Genomic DNA, 17,060 nt, shown 5'->3' on the forward strand with positions numbered 1-17,060 from the left:
TGTTTGGCTGAGACTAGGATTTCAAGTAAGAGTGCCGACAGGACTGCGCGTGTTAGCCTGGAAGCACACATGATATTAAGAGGTACGGCGACACTTGCATCAGCACTCCCTCATTATCACTCGTCGCAGCAGAGGTCGACTTTTTAGAAGCAGCTAACGTTTGACTTTTTACGCTTAGTTGCTTGCTTGGGCTTGCTGTCAATGGTCGAAATAATTCCGGAGCCATCCACTACGGCACCTCTTTCTTCTTTCACTCCCTCATTTATCCCTTCCCTTACGGCGCGGTTCAGGTGTCCAACGATATATGAGACGGATAATGCGCCATTTCCTTTCCCCAAACAACCAATTATTATTATTATTATTATTATTATTATTATTATTATTATTATTATTATTATTATTATTGCTGTCATCTTTCACGATTGTTCGCTCTCCTCCTCTTCACCCCTGTTCCTCGCCTTATTTAAGGTGTGCCTTCCTTCAATAAAATTCAGTTAATAGCCAGCGCTCGTGTCTTGTCCTTTCTTCGTCTGTGGTTGCATGCTTTGGCGCTGCTCGTTTTCTTAGGTTCAAAAAGTCCTTTCACTCTGCTCAGTTTTCCTCGGGCACTGTGTACGTCGTTACCAACAAACCTACGCGAAATGAAGCTCTGCACAACCCGTGGCGCCACCGAGGCAAATCCATGCTCGCTCCAGTTGGTTCGATCGGCGCGTGGCAAGCTCTGCAGCGCCTGTCTGCCGGTGGAGTCGACGAGGACGACCGTCCGTCGCTCGTCGCATGAAACGCGCGTGCGTGCAATCTGCTAATCGCTCTGTTCCGAGCTGTCTTTTTCTTCGCTATCGCGTCCCTTTCTCCCCTCCCCCCCCCCCCCCCCCGCATCCTTTTTCTTTCCCACTGAACGTTGCGCGCCCGCCGCCTAATCTGTCTTGTTATTTATACGCGTTCCCCGATCTTCTCCCATTCTCCACGTCGCGTTTCATACTCCCCTTTCCATCTTCCGTTCTTCCCAACGGGAGGGAAGGAGTGCCGAGGAGAGATGTGCAATTCGGGATAGGCTTCCCTATTTTTTTTTTGCGGGACCCGTCTACCTCGCCCGTTAATGTGTGTATATATTTTTGCGATTCCCCGTTTTGCTACCTTTTTTTTCCTCGAGCTTAATCTAGAGTATAGCAGTCACCGGAAAGGAGGCAGAGGGAATAGCAGCAGGCGAAAAGAAGGGAAGTGGAGACGAAGGGACCGGGGCCACCATCTTGGGAAGAGCGTTTCCATGGCAACGCACGGAGAGGAGGTAACTCAGCTGGAAGCGACGCGCGAGCGGTCTAGGCGAGGAAAAAGACGGGCAGCGAGAAATGCCGAGTAGACCGCGAGGGAAAGCGTGGCGTTTGTGGGAAAGAAAGGTAGGGAGGGGAAGGCTTCCATCGCGAAAAAAAAAATCCTCCCATCGATCCTGTACGATCCATGTATTGACGCCACTGTAGCAGCGCCTCTGCTTGCTCGCCGCGTTGCCGCGGCGCGACCCTAGACGCCTCCCTTCTTTCCCGCGGCCTCCTTCTCCTCCTCTTCCATCTTGGCGCAGTTTCTCTGCCTGCCTCTCCCTCGTTCCCCATTTTCTTCCCTAAAACGCTTTCTTCTTTAGCCGATACGCCCGACGGACCGCTGGCCCGATCTGCCTTCAGCCCTCGGTCCCCATTCCATCCCCCTCTCCCTCTTTCTGGAAAGAGGAAACGTGATCCCAGACACGGGAGAAAAGCGCCATTCGGGGCAGGAACAAAGCGCGTAGAAAGTGTGAAATGGATGAACGACTTTCGGACTGACGAGGAGCGTTTCTTTTGTGTCGTTCTCGTTTTTTTTTCTTTTTATTCGAGAAAGAACAGAGGCGTTGGGAAGGGGGGGGGGGGTGTTGGGTGGTCCACCGTTTCCTTCTTTCGTCCGCTCTCATCATTCCATCCTCACTGCTTTTTTATGCTCTCGATGTGTGGTAATTTCATCTCGTTGGCCGATCACATTCGCTGCGGTCTTTGTTTCTGCTTGGTGCTTGTTGTTTCCTTATATTGCTCTCTTCTCGCAGCTTTGGTCTTTGGAGGAACTTCTTTCTCGGATAGATGGCGTTGCCGTCAGTGTCGTAGTTTGTCCTGACCGGAAACTCCTGGCCTCACCTGCTGGCCAGTGAGCGTGTCATCCAGGTTCGTCAAGCAGCGGCAGCTCTGTATATATATATATATATATATATATATATATATATATATATATATATATATATATATATATATATATATATATATATATATATATATATATATATATATATATAGAGAGAGAGAGAGAGAGAGAGAGAGAATGTGTGTCCTGTGTGTTCATGTTTCTGCAGCGCCACCACAGAGTGGCGCTGCAACAGTGGGGCGCCGGCAGGCGTATATGGCCCTGCAAATGGCGCTGTCGTGGGTTAGCGTGTGCCCAAGAGTGACGGGAGGTCCGAAGCAGCTTTCTTTTATGCTAATTTTTTTTCTTCGCACTGCAGGTTGGAGAACAGTCTGCGGCTGACTATTTTTCTCCCTCAGACTTCTTTTTTCCCGTTTCCCTTTGGGGAATTTTTCCTTTCTTGGGTTCCCGTTTCGCGAATTCGGTGCCAATACGTCGCCCGCTGGAAAATCACCTCCGCTGATGATTCATTCGTTAAGAAAGCTTTCCTTGTTGTATAAGAGAGTTCCGGAATCATTTTAGAACTATCATATTCATGATGCTTCACACCTAGTCACCGGCGCTAGCGCTGTGATGCCTTCGTTGAAGGTAAATAATATTGAGGAGTAAGGGAATAAATCTCCAAAATCTGTCTCAATTTCTGGTTGTAGAGTGTACAGTTAATAAAGAAGGAAAAGGATCGCCAACCAAGTTCTTGTGAGAAACCCGACCTTTCGAAGTCTACTCAGTTCATTGATGAGGACGATACCGCGGCAGGTTTATAACACTCGCGCGGCGGAACGTTTACAACCAGGGAAGAAAGGGGAGGGGGGAGAAGCAGAGCATAGGAAAACCATGCTGAACCCCATTTCCCCACGTAAACAGTCAAAGAAATACACGGCTCAAATGTTGCGTAATAAGTGCACGCCTGGATAGGATTGACCAAGAGGACACCAAACTAGCGTCATGTATGCATAGAAAGACCTAGAGGTAGAGGAGGCAGAAAAGTGAAGACTTCAAGAACAGCTTGGTCAACTGGAAACAAAAATGGCTGACACTGCTATCAGAAGCCACACTGGCCGACATTCCAGTGACAGCCATGTTGATGGGGCGTGCACTGGTCATGGACCATGTAAGCCGCGGTGGCTCAGCGGTTACGGCGCTCGGCTGCTTACCCAAAAGACGCGGGTTCGAACCCGGCCGCGGCGGTCGCATTTCGCTGGAGGCGAAATGCTAGAGGCCCATGTACTGTGCGATGTGAGTGCACGTTTAAGTACCTCATGTGGTCGAAATTGTCCGGAGCCCTCCACTACGGCGTTCCCCCATAGCCTTTATCATAAAACCAAACTAAACTTGAACTAAGTCCGTAGGCAGGAGGACGAGCTCCGAGGGAGCGAAGTTCCACAAACGCATACGTTAAAGGCCCCAGTATTAAAGATAACTTCCGTATGCTTGCACTATTTGAACACCCATAGAGCACCTGTCATATTGTTAAGTGCGCGTTTGCTCGTCCTACCCTTTCACTCTGTTTTTTGAAGGTTAAAGAGCGCACATTCCTGAAGTCTTTGGCGGCCACATGTTAGGACGGCGACATGTTTCACAGTGTGGGAAAATCTCCCACCGAGATGACCCCGAGAAAAACAAAAAAGGAAACAAAATCACTTTGAAGGGTCTGACAACTCCAAGTCCTCGTCCCAAATCAGAGCGGAAGTACTTTTAAACGACGTTTTCCACGGCGTGTCCAGAACACAAACACGCCGAGGGGCGAGGTGGACTGTTTGTGTACGGCTTCTTCGCGGAACGCTCCGTGGAGACGAGGGCGTTTTGGGCAAACAGCCGCGAGTTGCAACTGCGGCTATCTTTGGCACCTTGTCGAAGAGTGAAGCCCGTGGAGGGCGCTCGAGAACCGGGACTCGCAATCTGCTCCGCGCGTAGCTTTGTACAATTACATCGAGTGGTCGACCGCGGGCGCACAGCACACGTAAGCGGTCGCGGAGACTGCGCGCACATACGCCGAGCCGACCACGCGCGCCGAGGCCTCGCACGTCCCCCAGCGGAGACCTGTAGTATACAGGGCACGGTTATCGGTGTACGTACGACCGTCTCGCTTCCGTCTCGCCTCGCTCAAAACTAAACGAGCACGGAACGAGGACCCTTATCTTTCCAGGAATAATGCTGTCGGGTGAACAGCACTTGTCCCGTATTACGAGGCTTGAGGTGTGAATGAAGACCTTTTTGAAGGCAGAAGGTTAGGTGCCCTTACAAAAATGGTGTATAGACAGTCTATAGACGTCTTGTAAACTCTGCTGTCTTGCTATCGATATTTCTGCCTATAGATATTTCTTTTTGTCTATTCATAGCCTATAGACAGTCTATAGACTCTATAGACAAGTCTACTAAAACTGTATGGCCATAAATCTATCGATTCTCTATAGACTGTCTATACGGTTTGTGCTGGCTTTAGGATGTTCTCTGGAGTTTCTCTATAGAGAGTCTATAGACAGTCTATAGACTGTCTAAAGAACTTTTTGTAAGGGCCATGGACGGATGAGATAAGAAGTTTGCAGGCAAAGGGTGGATGACGCTGGCAAAAGACAGGGTTAATTGGAGAAACATGGGAGAGGCCTTTGCCCTGCAGTGGGTGTAGTCAGGCCGATGAGGATGATGATGATGATGATATGCTTTCAGCTCAAAAAGAATGAAAAGACTTCAGGCGGAAAGCTAGCAGCTTGAAGGGCCTTTGCACAGCCTGCCAAAGAGAGCTGAGCAAGTTGCATCAAAACTAATTGAGTAGAACATGTTGGGGGGCTAATTGGTGCATATCAACAGAAAAAAATATCGGCGCCAAATCGGACAACACACAGCAAGAAAGACTTGACAGGCGTCTGTCCAGTCTTTCTTGCTGTGTGTTGTCCGATTTGGCGCCAAAAATTTTTTTCTGTTGATTTGCATCAAAGTACCTGGGGGCACATTGAGACTGTTATGTCTTGGGAATACAAAATTAACTATTATTAACTATGGTTACAAAGCCGGGTGCATGAGAGTACGTTTTTGTTGTCTTGCTGCGTCCCAACACTGGCTGGTCGAGACCATGAAGAGTTATTGTAGGTGGTGTTGGGGATAACGTATGTACTGTACATATGCAACAGAGACAAAGGGACTATTCACGGAAGTTAACACAACGAAAGCAGCATACTCTGTGAAGAATTTTTTGCAGTGCTGGCAGGTTTGCGAACATCGGGACAATTCAGTAAAACCAGACACGTAGCCAGGATTTTTGTTTCCAGAGAGAGGCCCTAGACATTTTGTTGTCAGCGGGGATGCAAGCCAGGAAGAGCATTGCTAGAAAGGGGGGGAAAGGGGGAGGTATGTGCCTGAATAAAGGAATACGCGGTTTAAATTTTTTAAAATAAACTGGAGGTGATTAAGAGCGGACATATTAACAAACGTATTAACAAAATTTTTCCTCAACTCCAGATAAGCTTAAACTGACAGCTTTGAGGCAGTCAACGCCGACAGCTTGAATTTTTTCTTCACTGGTATCGGCGCCGCACAGAGAGCAGTTACGGGCTTGGTAGTGCAAGCTCTCGTAACATTAACACCTCACTAAGTAAGGCCACGCCCTTTTGTCATTAGTTTAAAACAGTTATGCGACACGAAGTGGGCAGTTGGGAGACAAGGTTCAAAAGTTCGATAGTCGGTTTAGCGGTAGCCATTTACTATAGGTCGCCTTTAGCCATTTTTAATTTTGAACAGCACACAAAAACACGATTGACAACAACAACAAAAAGCCCCGGATTAGCGCTTAGCCATTTTTAGAAAAATGTACCCAAGCAGCACAAGTAATTGGCCCAACATTGGAACTGTATTGGCAAACCTGGCCCTACAAAGGACCAGGATGGGACCATCCTCTGGCAATATTGGGCCGATTACCTGTGCTGCTTGGGTAGAGTGGCTTTAGCGGTGATGGGTTTTTGCGTCTTTTTCAAATTTCCAACTTCACTTCTGTTCTGTTCATAATATTCTTTCTATTTTGGAAGCCTGCGATAATAAGGTAAAGCGGCCAAGGCATGCGGTCTTGTACTGAATACTGACTGTTTTGATCTCGCATTGATTTTTAAGGCTAATTCCAAACTCGTTCAGTTAGCATAGATACCATCTGCTCTCTACCGCTACTGAGTATATATAACTCAGCGTAACACACCGGGACCACGTAGTTGGCGGTGAATTACACAATGATTTTATTTATGTCGTTTTAGAAACTGGTATTTTTTGTAATGGCAGTGCTAATTTCCTATTTGCAGCCTGTGTAGGGCATGCATTGCCTCCAGTGGCTTCCTAAATGGTTATCAATAGAGAAGCATCGATGTGAGCCGCTCTGAGTTTGACATGAAGCTCGCGTGCTCAATTATCCAGGATTCAATTTCGTGAGAATATTCCGGGGGTCCTGTTTGGGTCTCCATTTGACCAACGTTGGGCCAACATAGGACCAATATTGGACCAACTATGGGTCTTATTGGGGCACCCTTGGGCCTCCCTTGGCTACTGGAATGGTTGTACTGCGAGGGCTTAAAGAAGGGCGTGAAGGAGAGGAAGGACACACGGCAGAACGATGCCCGCAAGGGCACCCATCGTTTGACCTCCTTTTGATTTCGCGTTACTGCGCAAGCGTTCAGCAAGCTTCGTGCTACGCAATACACCCGTCTTTATATATAGCCGGCGATAGGCGGGAGATTCGAACATAATAGCTTGTCCAGGATTGCTACACACTGTGTTATCTCAACAAGAATGCTGCAAGTTTCCTTCTAATTAATAAAGCGGAGAAGCGCGACGTGTGACGTAATTGCCGTTATTATAGGATACAAAAAAGGCGAAACGCAGTCCTCGGCTCGAGAGATCCGGCATTAGCCCAAAAAATCCCAGTTATGGGTGAGATATCGCAGCGGGTGCTCTGTACGTGTTTCTGGGTTGGTTTCATTTTCGCTCTGAAGACTATTTAAGTTGTGTAGTATAGGTCATCTGCATATATGACGCTGCCCCTCTGTTAAACAAGAGATTGTAGACCCGTCAAGCTGTCCAAAAACTGCTTTTTTTTCGACAGTCCCTCCCATAGGTAAATTATTTTTCCTCACAAGATGGCAAATAAACAGTTTCAGTTTCAGTTGGTCATAAGCAACCGCCTCAGTATGGATGGACACCTCAACCATGCTGTGAGCGCCCTTGTGGGGGGGCTCCTTATTCTGCTCAGCCACCCGCCCAAGCAGCACAGGTAATTTAGTAATTTGCCCAACATAGGAAAGGGATGGTTTCACACTGGCCCGTTATAGGACCAACATTTACCAATACATTTCCAATATTGGGCAAATTACCTGTGCTGCTTGGGGATATCTTGCCCACCACTCGGGCATCTTTACCGCTTCAACTCTCGCACCTCGGAAAAGCGCGGCCTGTGCGTTGCGTGAAATGAATGCCGATTAGACCTTCCGCGTGGACGTATGGGTTATTTTCTCAATGAGAGATAACCTTAATTTTATGTGTATGTGTTTTGCTACACGTTTTACCGTCGTCGCGAGAGAGAATCTGATTTGTACATTACAAGGCAGATGCCTCCAGATACCACCATGTGTGCATGCTTGAATTGGAGAGCAGTGGTTTTATCGGCAAAAGCCGCAGTTTAGAATTATCAGTGGTTTCATGCAACAGTGGAACCGGCTTTCCGAGGAGCAAGTGTGCTCTGCAAGTGAAGATGTATTTTTTGCCAATCTGTAACCCCCCTGCTATAACGCCTTCGGGCAAATGCGGGGTAACTCTTGAATAAAGAATAAAGAATAAAGAAGAATTTGAATAACCCGAGTCTAGAGCAAGAACTGACTTCGACATCTCTGAAAGTTAAGTTGTGCAATAATTTTCCCAGTGTAACAAATCATTTATTTTGTATATTTGGCACGCGGGGGCGGCACAAGCCAATATTCTGGCATGCTTGTAGCGTAGTAAATGGTGTATCTCGCGGGTTCGATCCCGGCAGCGGCGATCGCATTTCGAAGGAGGCGAAATTACAGATGCTTGGGTGTCAGTGTACATTAAAGAGCCCCAGGGGGCCGCAATTATCTGGAGCCCTCCACTCCGGCGTCCCGCCCAGCCCGAGTCAGTTTGGGACTTTAAACCCCGTTAAAACAAAACCTGAACAAACAAAACAAAAACAAAGTGATCAAGGAACCCGTACGAGGTTCCGAAACGTCTTTGAATTTCATGACATGGTCAGTGACCGCATTCCTTTTTCTTTAATACAATGCCTGACCAGACGAACTTTCGTCGAACCATTGATTACAAAACCTAAACGGTATTTCTCTTCAGACTGGCCATGAAAAAAACATAATCAAGACGGTCCTCCTTTAAAGGAGGAACACCCATCACGATAAGCTCTCAACGAAAAGTTTCCGAAGTGAAAGCGTGTGCAAAGACTTTGACTATAGTTCAGAGCGTACTCGGTTTTCCACTGTGCCATGCAGTACGGGCCAGCAACACATGGCCGCGTATGCAGGTAACTCAATTTAGCTCGCCACCGACTCCGGCTGCGTGCTTACCGACACGTCTCCCGCGATGGGTGCGCGACTGGCGTCTGAGTGGCGAGGGCCGATAAACCCGTTGCGATAAACCCGGCCACGGGCAACATAAGAGGTTCCGTAATGTCAACCATGCAGCGGCGAGCGCGGAGCCTGAGTGTGTGTGCGTGCGTGTGCGTAAGGTCTGTCAGGTTCATTCGGAGACTGCTGCTGGGAAGTGTGTGCCGCAGGAGGCGATAATGCGTGTGTTCCGGGCGCCTATTAACGATAAGGGCGCGGCGCCGTGCCGCTCTAAACGGGGTCTCATTCAGGTCCGACCTCACCCCCTTCCCCGTGCGCTCGATGCCTCCTCCTCTCTCACGCACTTGATACCGCAGCCGCTGGCCGCGAAACCCGGCGTACAATGCATAGTGCGCTCTTATGGCTTGCCTTACTGAGTGCGTGGAAGACCGTATATCAAAATCAGAGCAGTCGGAATAAATGTTAATCTCGAAAGGACACGAATGTAGTACGAGGCACTTCGCGTTTCTCAATGTAAAATTAAACTTTCGCACGAGCTGATGCAAAAGATTTCCATCGATTTCATTATAGAGAAAAAACAGGAGATTCAAGTGTCTTCGCCTCTCACATAATGTGGAATCGAGACAATGACTACAATTAGCGTAGTCACTGTCGACATGTGCCTAGCCGCTCTACCGCCAGGAAAAGTAAATGGCGGAGTTAGTACTAACTCCTGTACTAACTGTACTAACTCTTTAGTTAGTAGTCAGTGTTGTTCGTACCCATGAGTAGCGCAGTAATGAAGTTAAATTAGTACATTAAATTGGATCGTGCATTTTCTCGACAGTTGCACCAAGCACCCTGCTAAGTCGCCGCTAGTATTCCGCAATTTAACATCGCATGCCAACGCACAACGGTACTGTCTCTACACCAGGGGCACAGTACCGACGACCACAAAGGGTCACTTTAAACAACTCCATATAATTCAATAAAGGCCGAGTTTGGGCGAGTTGGTTTTCCATGCTGAACGTAAAAGCGCTAAAAACAAGGACGTAGAATAAGACACACAACATGAGCGCTCACTTCCAACTGATCTTTATTACATGCAAGAAACAGAATTTTATACTCTCGATAATGCCTACCACAGAGTAGTTAGATAGATGACAGTCATCGAGCGTCACACTTGAACGATAAAAGATAGGACATCTCTTTTTGTGAGGGCAGAATTGACGGAGCAGTTACGTAGTCATCGACTTCCGATTTTTGTCTGACCTCCTGGATGCACTAAAAAAAAAAACTGCCTCGAAGCAACTCAGTTTTCATGCTTTAACGGGCTTTGGTCGCGGAACCAGTACATCATTTTTTTTTTAGCTTTCCTGTTTTGTAAAGCACCCGTTTTTTGTGTGCGGGAAAGTTGCGTCTTTGTCATTAGAACTGGCAATCTATAGATTCAGAACAACTTCAACTGGTCTTCAGTGTCCGTTCAAAGACCATTCAAACCGCTCCTAGTTGCATAACCAGAGGCGACTACCAGTTCACAATCAGTTGTTTACTTTTCTTGGAATTTCAGCTGGGGGAGGGGGGGGGGGGGTGTAATGGAAGTAGCGTGGCCTACACAGACCATATTGTTCGTCCCCTCGTACGTCTCATTTGCTACCAGGAGTAAGTAATTATTTACGCTTTTAAACTTGCACACGGCTTGATTCGTCCCGAACATCGTGCTCGAAAATTAATGGCCCTCGTTAGTCTGGAGAGGAGGAGAAACTGCTTACAGTATACGTACAGATGCCTAGTCCGCGAATTCCGAAAGCGAAATGTTCCACATTGAGAAATCGCTTATCTCGTCCCGTAGTCGTGCCTCTGTACACGCGCAGAGCGGGGAGTGTACAGAACAACGCACTGTCCCGTCCTTGGCTGAGATCTTGGCGATGACGTCATCGGCGAGGTCGGCTGCGGCGATACTTTCGAAGTCACGGAGTGGTGTAGGAGCTGCACTTCCGTTATCCCCCTGGCATTTGGCGGCGGTGATCGACGGTTCGCGCCGTAATCTGTGGTCGGGACGCAGAAAAGGCAGGCGTCGCCGCTATCTGATTTCCTGTCTCACGGCGGAGTGTGTACACACTACGCGTGCATAACAGTCGGAGTCCTTAGAATTTCCTGGAGGCGACTCTTTCGGCTCGCTGACAGTGCCAGTACCAGAGACATTGATTTTCGTTGTATTTTCTAAACGAGGATATCGACAAGACAGAGCTGACGTGAGGTTACAGAATTGACTGACCTTTATAATCACTTTGTCCAGTTGTGCAACTGCAAGATGGGCTCCGAGGCTCCTGGTTAGAAGCTGATTTGTGAATTTTGGTTGTGAATTTGGCATGGTTCTTGTTCACCTGTTTTTCACGTGGCTGTGATGGGCTTCTGGGTTCGCTCAAGCTGCCCACTCACCAACTTTTTGCTCAATATTCCCACCAAGAATGACGGCAAGGCACATATCTCTCTCCATCTCTCAATTCCCCCCCCCCCCCACACACACACACACATGGAAAAACACTTGGACGACGCTTAACTTAAATTTTCCTGTACATCGCGATAACATTATATATCCCTCCCGCGCAAGTGTTCCTTCTCTTTTGCTTAGGCTCTCTTTCGCCTAGTGTTTTTATACTGTTATAAGAAGATTGCTTGCGTTATTGTTATTGACCTCAGTTGTTTTTGTTGTATACAAAGTGTTTTGTTGTTATTTAATTGTTGTAAAGTGCCCTTCCCCACTGAAATCTACTATGCACCCTGAAGGTATGATCAATAAGTAAATAAATATATGAGGAATTGTTCATTCTATACTTGAATGCTTTTCTTTGGGCCAAGATGAATGCAACTGAATGTAATTGAATTTTTTTACTCGACACCGTATTCAGCTCGTTGAGTCGAAAAGCCGTCGGCGTAGTCGGCACCACGTGTCGAAAATAATGACGGGCTGCGTAACAAAAATCATATCATGGTAATTTGTGGATCTAGTGATTGGTGGCTTATTGGTGTGTGATAGGCGATGACGAGCTAACGAAATCATTGTAATTAATTGATTAAGTAAAACTTAAAAATGGAAAAATTGGAAAAAGGGGGTTCATGGGTATCCAAATGCTCATAATGAAAAGCCAGTGCTTGTTGATGCTAACTAAGAATATTCAGTGTGTAATTGATCAATTAATTGATTGAAACAATTGAAAAGAAAATAAATAATGTGTTCAAAGATGTCAAACTTCTAAGAATCGGAAGCCTAGCCCACCGCGCGTCATCGCGTCATACCCTTAAGGCGGGGCTTAAGTGTCCTCTCCAAATTTTATTTACCGCTGGCCACGGGGCGGCAGGTTGCTCACTACCCGGTGGGCAGGTTTCCACATGCCGCGGGGTGGCAGGTTGTAATGACGTCACAAGGTCACGTGATCTCTCACGGCAAATTACCATAATAATAATAATAATAATAATAATAATAATAATAATAATAATAATAATAATAATAATAATAATAATAATAATAATAATAATTGGTTTCCGGGGAAAGGAAATGGCGCAGTATGTTTCATATATTGTTGGACACCTGAACCGCGCCGTAAGGGAAGGAAGAAAGGAGGGACTGAGAGGAGAAAGGAAGAAAGAGGTGTCGTAGTGGAGGGCTCCGGAATAATTTCGACCACCTGGAGATCTTTAACGTGCACTGACGTAGCACGTTAAAGATCCCCAGGTGGTCGAAATTATTCCGGAGCCCTCCACTACGGCACCTCTTTCCCAATCACCATGGCCACCTGCTTTTCTCGACACGGAAGGACGGACGAATGCCGGCTTTTCTCCAGAACAGCAATTATGATGTTATCGCATTAAAAAAGAAAGGAGTGATATTCAGGGCGTTATCTCACTTCTCGCTAAAACGCTTGCTATAAGCCGAGAATTTTCATCCGTTGTTTTAACGGAGTCGGACGGCGGCGTTTATCGACCTGCGCAAGGATCGTTAGCTCCTTCAACGCGCAACGTGAGGAGCGTTATGCAAACCAGACCGCGGCGGGAGATAAAGAGAACAAAAGATAAGCCGCTTATTATCGTCGTTGGCAGTGTCCGCGCAGATGCTCGAGAACACAGTCGAGTGCACAGTTCGCGAGTGAACCTGATGGCCGTGCTCGTGTCCTTTCTGCGTGCCCTCCAAGACCGCAGAATTGATCCCCAGTTAACGATTAATTTGGGTCCGAGTGTATTCCTTCGACAAAAATCGTAACATTTGCACGTGCAAGCTTTCAGCCTTTGACCTCTACTTCTTGCGTAAGCAAATATTCTCTTGGTTATTTTCTGCAATGGCGCCGTCTCTGACCATTTCAGTTCAGTTCAATTTACTTTTCTTTTCACAAGCAAGGAAATCGAGAGCATTAGGAACAGCTTGACAACGGTCCTGGAGCCTAGTAAACCTTGCAATACAGCACAGTTGAAGGCAACGGCAGTGCTTCCAAAAGGTCAATGCATAGAAATGCACTACGGAAAGCGAGAAACAAACAAACCATTATTGTACGCGAAAAGGAAAGTAACATACTTCATGCAACTAAATACATATCTCATGCAATAAATAGGAAACAGCAACTAAGCACAACATTCGGGAAAGCGAAGTTTTTCGTGGCAGAAACGAATACATTTGTTAGACTGTCAACACACTCTGGCTGGGTCAAAACACTTTGTGGTCAACTTATGCAACAAATTAGGCAGAATAGAACATAGTGACTCATTATTGTACTGCGTCCGAGGAGTAAAGGCTTACTATTTTTCGATATGTAGGATAGGTTGAAGCGAAAGTTTTTCCTGTAGTTTTGCAAGAAAGACTATGATACTGGTGTTGGTCTTCGAAAAATTCTGTAGTTTAAGATAAACCTGTAATTATACAAATAAAACACCCTGAGAGAATCATATTAAAAACAACACTATTGTATTGGGATTGTTGTACCTTCTCGTCCGCCCTAAGAACTAGGGAGTGGGGGGGGGGGGGGGGGGGGGGGTTGTCAGGAAGTTCTAAGGCACTTAAGCCCAGGTACTTCCGTGTAGCATACCCAACAATTCTAGACGAAAGCATTTTTGAGCGGGAAACAGTTCGTGAACGCAATTTTTTTATATAATGTAAGATTTCAGTATAGAGAGAGAGAGAGGTAAAGAGGGCGAGGGAAGGCAGGGATGTTAGCCGGAAGGGTGTTCTGGTTGGCTACCCTGAACTGGAGAAGAGGAATGAGGGGATTGAAAAGGGAAAGTGAGAGGGGTACGAGGGGCACTGTCGCAGCTGGTCCCTCAGTACAGTCGCTCTCAAGAAGCTGAGCTGTGCCTGTGGCCACGACCCCAGGTCTGCTGTGGCCACGACCCTGGGATTTACCCCAGTTAAAGGGCGAGGATCGAGGCGGTGCAAGGCAATAATTATATCCGCCGACCACCAATCGGCAGTCCTGAATTTTTTGTTTTTGCAATAATCAAGAGCGTTTTCCATTGGTTTTTTTACGGCAATCTTAAAGGTGCTCTAAAGAGGATTCCGAGCTCATATTTTTACCTCCGGAACTCCATCTGCCTGCTCCGAGCATTCTTAGAAACTCCGAATTATTGTCCTGTGCGGCCGATTTTCCTAATTTAAATCGGATTAAACGTCACGGCGCCCGCATTTCTTTTTTTTTTTTTGAACTCACCTCCGAAAAGAGGAGTGGTCAGCCAAAGCGTGGGGTGCCTTTCAGCCGTGACAACTTGCTGCTCTGCCATCGGCGGAGTGATACGCGGCGGTCGGCGAAAGCGAAGAGTCCATGCGTGTTTTTATTTCCGTGGGCCTAATTTACGGCTATGTTGTCTGCGACTGAAACTATTTATTCGCTAGAAACTAAAAACAAAATAAAAGCGAAAGCGAAACCGCCACGCGACTGGTTGAAGGGAACTGCACGCGTTGGATGTCTCCTCCTCTTTTAGCAGGTGAGATCAAAAAAGAAAAACGCGGGAGTCGGGACGTTTAATTCGATTTAATAGGGAAATTGGCCGCACAGGACAACAGTTCGGAGTTTCTAAGAATGCTCGGAGATTGTACATCGAATTCCCGCGGTAAAAGGACGAGTTCAGATCCCTCTTCAGTGGACTTCAACCGGTCGATGCGATCGATGAAAACATGTTAAAGGAAATATATTGTTAGACAACAGAAAAATGGACGATTGCCTCCAATACTTCCACAAGAGTATCTTACATTTTTTTTAATACTGAAAATTTTTGTCCCAGAATTTTGGACATGTCAGGAGCACCAGCAGCATGGTACCCGGCCGGACGATCACTTCTTGAAATTGAAATTGGTTTTGGGGGGAAAGGAAATGGCGCAGTGTCTGTCCCACATCTCGGCGGACACCTGAACCGCGCCGCAAGGGAAGGGATAAAGGAGGGAGTGAAAGAAAGGAAGAAAGAGGTGCCGTAGGGGAGGGCTCCGGAATAATTTCGACCATCTGGGGATCTTTAACGTGCACTGACATCGCACAGCACACGGGTGCCTTCTGCGCTTCTCCTCCATTGAAACGCAGCCGCCGCGGTCGGGTTCGAACCCGGGTACTCCGGACCAGTAGCCGAGTGCCCTAACCACTGAGCCCCTGCGGCGGGTAAATATCACTTCTCCGCGGTCTTTGTCGGGATGCAGCCACGAGTGGCTGGGCGTTGCGGCAACACGCAAAAACTCCTCGGCAACAACTCGCCGCAATCGAACACCATTCGCGCTCTCGAGTGCTCTGTTGGCTGACACTGTTTTCTTAATAGGGATTCCTGCGATAACCGGGGCCTGGGGTTCCATCTAGGCTGTCCTTTTGTCTCCGCGGCTCATGCGAGAAACAATGGGGTCTCGTAGTGTACCGTGACAAGGCAAGCATCGCGGTCGTCGCAGTGATAAGGAAAAAAAAGGGCTTTTCGCTGGCTGCTTGACAATTTACACGGCATGGGGCTTTCAGGGTGTCAGACCGCAATCGAAAATGCTAAGTGTTTTTATCGCTCGATAAGGAAACAATCATGTATAGATAGAGAAACATGTATATAATAGTGCTTGCATAAGTGCGTCGTTTCTCAAATCGCAAGTGATAAGTGCACACTGACGAACAGTGCGAAAACGAGCCGCCGCGGTGTCTTAGTGGTTATGGCGCTCGGCTGCTGATTCGAACGACACGGGTTCGATCCCGACCGCGGCGGTCGAATTTCGATGGAGGCGAAATTCTAGAGGCCCGTGTACTGTGCGATGTCAGTGCACGTTAAAGAACCCCAGGTGGTCGAAATTTCCAGAGGCCTCCACTGCGGCGTCCCTCATAGTCTGAGTCGCTTTGGGACGTTCATCATCATCATCAGCCTGACTACGCCCACTGCAGGGAAAATGACTCTCCCATGTCTCTCCAATTAACCCTATCCTTTGCCTGCTACGGCCACTGTATGCTCGCAAACTTCGTAATCTCATCCGCCCACCTAACTTTCTGCCGCCCCCTGCTACGCTTGCCTTCACTTGGAATCCACTCCGTTACCCTTAACGACCAGTCGTTAAACCCCCATAAAACTAAAAAATTGTGTAAACTGCGAGGCACCTTTAGAGACAGCGTTTGATGTTTCGTCGGCATGGAATTTTTTTTTTTAGCATCAGTTAACACGGTGTCGGAACCTGGTAGTAAAATTTGTCAGTGATGACAGCTGCTTGACTATGCATAGGCGCCTCACGCTGGCAGCTTCGCAGGATCAAGATAGAAAAGACACTTGTAAAAAAGAAAAAAATATGTGCACATGCGGAACGCGAAAGAACCAAGTCCGATTGCGTAATATATTAAAGAGCACTCAACACACGCACACATATGTGTGTATGTAGCGAGCAAAAGCAAAAAGACCCCGCCTCACCCCCGACAAGTTCCGCCCTGTGCCACTCTGCGCGGGGGCGCCACCTTACAAAACACTTCTGCTTTCGAGAAGGGCCCACTGCGCCGGTCTCGGCGCCAGAAGTTCACTGTCAGGTGGCGCCCCCACGCAGGGTGGCACAGGGCGGAACTTGGAGGAGTCGTCTGTTACTTTTGCCCGCGATAGTACGTGCAAGCAGTTTGGAAAAGAACATAATGCCGGCCTGAAGAAAGAGAATGCCTTATGGAACGTGACCTTTAAATTGCTATCTTCTTCATGTTATAAAATAATGCAGGACATATAACTTTGTACTTTGTTACGTGCCATGTACCGTGGGTTAATGTGTAATGTGCAGCATACCTTAGCCTTTAACCGCAGTTCAGCTTGCCTGCAAAAAGGTTTGGTTTGCTTCCCAAGTGCCAG

At 47.4% G+C, this 17,060-nt stretch overlaps 1 protein-coding gene across 2 annotated transcripts in view; it reads right to left on the bottom strand.

The window, feature by feature from the left end:
• LOC144104728 (uncharacterized) overlaps positions 1 to 17,060 on the bottom strand; it is an 81,965-nt gene that overhangs the window by 38,411 nt on the left and 26,494 nt on the right. The gene's annotated exons all lie outside the window — the stretch shown is intronic.

The sequence above is a fragment of the Amblyomma americanum genome, chromosome 9, assembly GCF_052857255.1.
Source record: "Amblyomma americanum isolate KBUSLIRL-KWMA chromosome 9, ASM5285725v1, whole genome shotgun sequence".
In the NCBI taxonomy this organism is placed as follows: Eukaryota; Metazoa; Arthropoda; class Arachnida; order Ixodida; family Ixodidae; genus Amblyomma; species Amblyomma americanum.